General features: G+C 37.3%; 1 pseudogene; it reads right to left on the reverse strand.

Moving 5' to 3' along the window:
* Nucleotides 1–915: 915 nt before the first annotated feature.
* LOC100738774 lies at nt 916–3080 on the reverse strand (annotated as a pseudogene).
* Between the last annotated feature and the right edge of the window lie 2011 nt (nt 3081–5091).

A 5091-nucleotide genomic window follows, 5' to 3' on the forward strand; every position in this document is an offset into this window, starting at 1 on the left:
CTGGGCTTAAACAGAAAAACTCTCATTCAAAAAGACATGCACCCTTATGTTCACTGCAACACTATTCACAATAGCAACATAGAAATAACCTAAATGTCCATCAACAAATGGATTCAAAGATGTGGTACATTACAAAGGCAATACTACTCAGCAAAAAAAAAAAAAATAATAACCATTTACAGCAACATGACGCAACTAGAGATTCTCTATAAGTCAAGTTCAGAAAGAAAATGACAAATACCATATGATATCACTTATACGTGGAACTAAAATATGGCACAGATGAACCTATCGACAGAACAGAAACAGACTCACAGATATGGAGAGCTGACTTCTGGTTGCCGGGTGGGGGAAGGAGTGGATGGACTGGAGAGGGGTAGATAAACTAGCATTTGGACTGGATAAGCAATGAGGTCCTGATGCATAGCACAGGGTACTATATCCAATCACTGTGAAAGAACATAACATAGAAGATAATATGAAAAAAGAAATGCATACGTATAACTGGGACTTTGCTGACATTGAAACTGACACACATTGTAAAACAAGTATAATAAAAATAAAATAATGATAATAATAAATATAGTCCCCTGATGCCTAATGGTTAAGGATTTGGCTTTGTCATTGCTGTGGCTAACTGATGCATGCCTCAGGAACTTCCATGTGCAGTGTGGCCCAAAATAATAATAACAATAATAACAACAATAAAAATAATAGTAAATATAAATAAGATGTTGTACATCTCTAGGAATTGGAATGAATCCATGAACTTAGATTCAAAACTCACTTTGAAAGAGAATTGAAGTAAAGAAAGTCCCATCAGAATTTCCGGCTCAATTTTCAATGAAACATGGGCACAAATACATCCAAAGAGCTCTGACAATCAAAGTCCATTAAATTGTCTTCCTCAACCCGTCATCTAGAGGCAGAATCCTTCCAAAGCACCCTCCTCATTGCTCCCTTCACTTCCTTGTTGCGCAATGTATATATCAGGGATTGATCATGGGGTAATGATGGTGTAGAAGAGAGAGATGAACTTGCCCTGATCCTGGGAGTCATTGCTGCTGGGATGAAGATATGCATAGAGGGCTGAGCCATAGAACAAGGAGACCACTGTCAGGTGGGATCCACAGGTCCCAAATGCTTTTCTCTGCCCTGCAGAAGACTTTATTCTTAAGACAGCCCTCACAATCTGACTGTAGGAGAACATGATTACTGCAACAGGTATAAAAAGAATGATGACACTGACAAAGAAGATCTCAGACTCATTCACAGTGTGTCAACACAGGCAAGCTTGAGCAAAGGAAGGACCTCACAAAAGAAGTGGTCTAATTCATTTCTCCCACAGTGGTAAAAGGAAGATGAGCACTGTCTGCAATACGGAGTTGGCAAAACCAGTGATCCATGAAGCACAAGCCATCAGGGCACAGAGACAGGGGTGCATGATTACTGTGTAGTGAAGGGGCTTGCAAACAGCTGCATAGCGGTCAAGTGCCATAACTCCTAGGAGGATGCATTCTGTACCTCCCAACCCCAAAGAGATGTAGAGCTGAACCACACAACCACCAAAGGAAGATTTGTCTGATCCTCTGAGATTAACCAGGAGCTGGGGACAATGCTGGTAGTATAGCACAGGTCCACAAAGCTTAGGTTGGAGAGGAAAAAGTACATAGGGCTGTGAAGATGTGGGTCCGCATGGGACAATGCAATGATAGCTGTGTTTGCTAGCAAAGTGAAGACGTAGAAGATCAAAAGAACCACAAAGAGGACCTGCTCCAGTTGAGGCCTGTCAGAGAAACCCAGCAGGATAAATCCAGTGAAAGAACTTCCATTTCTCTGTTCCATCCTGTGTTAGCACATGGTTCCTAACAAGAAAAAGCATTTAGTTATTTTGAAAGGGTACCTTGAAAAAGGGTGGGGGTATGGGAGGAAGTGAACCTATCTCGTTAAAAGACAAGACCATGGGAAAGTATAAGCAGATATTTGAAAAAAAAGGATGTGCTTATTGGGACTGACATATCTTATCCCAATTTAGTTGTACGTTATCACAAAAACATTGATATTTTATATACGAAAAATCAACAATGGTTTTTGCATCGATCATACGTATAAAAGGACTGCTTCAGATCGAGTTTAATAGGACTTAAAAGTACTCTAAGAATATATGTACTCTTTAGAGAAACTGGGAATAAGGAGAAATAGGGAGACTGATCAGAAAGAGTAAGAAAAACAGCTCGACAAGGGGAGAGAGCCCTTAATAGGTATCTTAAATAGGTATCTCATAATCCTACACAATGGAATTTGCACAAACATCACATGTAACTGAACACAAGAAAATCTCTAAAATGCATTCGGTAATAGGATTTTATGGCCTAGAATGTACCTATACAAAGGATTAAATTACTTTCAACATATCACTAAGAGGGCTACACAGAAACATTTTAGCAGAACTGCCCATCTTCTCTCCTAATATATTTGTGAATGCTACCTTGGGCTTCTGGACGGGAGTAAAGCAGTTAAATCCTCAGGTAAAGCCTGAAAATATTACCATTCCATTAGAGTGTTTAACTATTGCCCTCAAGATACCAAAATTACTCTCCCAATTTAACAAGGACTCCAAAAATTCACTGGCTGTGCATACTCAGTTGTCCAAAATCCAAGGAGCAACACTTACCTCTTCTTTCTGTTGATTTCACTTCACATGTTACCAACAACTAGAGCGACCGCAATTCCCAAAGTAGGTAGGATTATTCACTAGCAACATTCTGATCAACATAGACATTTTCAAAGTTGTCCAATTGTGCAACCTATTACAAAGTGTAATGTTTTACATCACTCCTTATGATAAACAATTAAATTGATAAATACATAGAGATAATAACAGATACCTTGTCAGTGCAATGACAGGGCAAAGATAGAACACAAAAATAAAAGTCATACAAGGAAAGGCATAAGGATATTTTGGATATTATAAAAATCTAAGAACTTCCATCTACCTTTTGTTAATTTTATTTATTTTATTTATTTTTTTGTCTTTTTATGGCCGCACCCACAGCATATGGAAGTTCCCAGGCTAGGGGTCAAATTGGAGCTGTAGCTGCTGGCCTACGCCACAGCCACAGCAACGCCAGATCCGACCCACATCGGTGACCTACACCGCAGCTTGTGGCAACACCAGATCCTTAACCCACTGAGCAAGGTCAGGGATCGAACCCACATACTCATGGATATTAGTCGGGTTTGTCACCACGGAGCCACGACTGGAAGTCCTACCTTGGGTTAATTTTACATAGGTACCTTTCTGGGAGCAATCCTGAAGCATTAGTTATACTAAAGCAAACACACTGCCACCTCTAAGCTTATTTCATTACCAGTTTTATCCAGTGACTTAGTATTTGCATAAACACGGTCACACACTGACTCAAGTGTCATTAGAAGACAAATAGTTCAGTTCTATCATGGTCAAATTGTTAGACATACAGTAAATTTGTAATTCTTCCAAGACATTTGAAATCTGAGTCGGGTTTGGGTGTGGGTGTAGACCCATTGATGTGTGAAAGAAATTGGTACAAACTTGGCATAAAATAAATGTTAACAAAAGCTGAATAAGGGAAAAGTAAAGGTCAAATCAAAGACACGTAGTGGTAGAGAGGCCACTGGGAAGTAGTCTTCCATCACTGACATAAACATCCTCCTTGACCCATAATTCAGTTGCAAGGAAAGCAAACAACCAAAAAATATAAACTATAAAAGCAAGCATAACAGAAATGTAGTACTTCATATGTAGGCATTAATTAAACTCATATAGCTTTACACTCGGTCACCTAACAGCTCTATGCAAGAGTACTAGTTCACAAACCCTGCAAAAACGATTTTTAATTAGTAAATTTTTTCCACATTTAATGCTTGTAAAATAAAACATCCAAGTGTCTGGACCTGGACTGATCTGCTACTTACAGTTAACAACATCAATATAACTGGTATTCCTGAGTGTTTGATATGTCCTAAAACATTTACATGCATAATCTCAACTATTTCCAAAATTTTGCAAAATGTATTAATTTCCCTTTCACAAATGAACAAGTACATTAACATGATTAAATAGCTTACCAAAAGATTATTAAACTCCTAACTATTTGAACACAAATCAGGTCTCTTTGATATCAAAATTCACTCTTTTCACCATCATAACACCTATCATCAATCAAACGAATATTATAAAACTGAGAGACAGTTCATGAGACATAAAGAACGTGCTATTTCATAATATTTTATACTTCCTTTGATTTGTTGTTAAGTAGTACTCACAATCTACGTCCAAAATTTTCCTAACAGAATTATAAAACTATGAGAAAAATAAAAGTATAAGAGACAGTCTAAATGTCCAGGGAGGAGTTCCTGCTGTGGCACAGTGGTTGAATAATTGACTGCAGTGGCTTCGGGTCACTGTGGAGGCACGTGCTAATCCCCAGCCACGTTTAGTAAGTTAACAGATCTTGCATTGCCCTAGCCTCTGGCCCAGGGAACTTCCATATGTCAGGGTTGTGGCCACAAAAAAATAATTAATAAAAAGATGTCCAGTGACAGATTATATTAAAATACATGATTCAGTCTCATGAACACAAACGCAAATATAACACAATAATCCAAAATGACTGATTACAAATTTTTTAGTGTACCTAATAAAGATGTATTCACAAGAATGAAGGGCAAAAATAAAATGTTAACTTATCCAAGGAAAACATGAATATTATATTGTATCAGTATAATAAAATGATAATTTTAACATAGTATTTAATAACAAGAAGGTATTTGGGAAAAAAAAGTAAATACCTCCAATTTTCATAAAAACATTATTTATAATAATCAAGATATGGAAGCAATCTAAGTGTCCATCAACAGATGAACGGATAAAAAAGATGTGGTATTTGTGGTGTATATGTACATACATATACAATGGAATATTACTAAGCCATAAAAAAGATTGTAATTTTGCCATTTACAACAACATAGACTAACATGGAGGATATTATACCTATGGAAATAAGTCACAAAAAGGCAAAGAGTGTTCTCCCTTATATGTGGAATTCA

Source organism: Sus scrofa, unplaced genomic scaffold (genome assembly GCF_000003025.6).
Source record: "Sus scrofa isolate TJ Tabasco breed Duroc unplaced genomic scaffold, Sscrofa11.1 Contig2701, whole genome shotgun sequence".
Taxonomy (NCBI): domain Eukaryota; kingdom Metazoa; phylum Chordata; class Mammalia; order Artiodactyla; family Suidae; genus Sus; species Sus scrofa.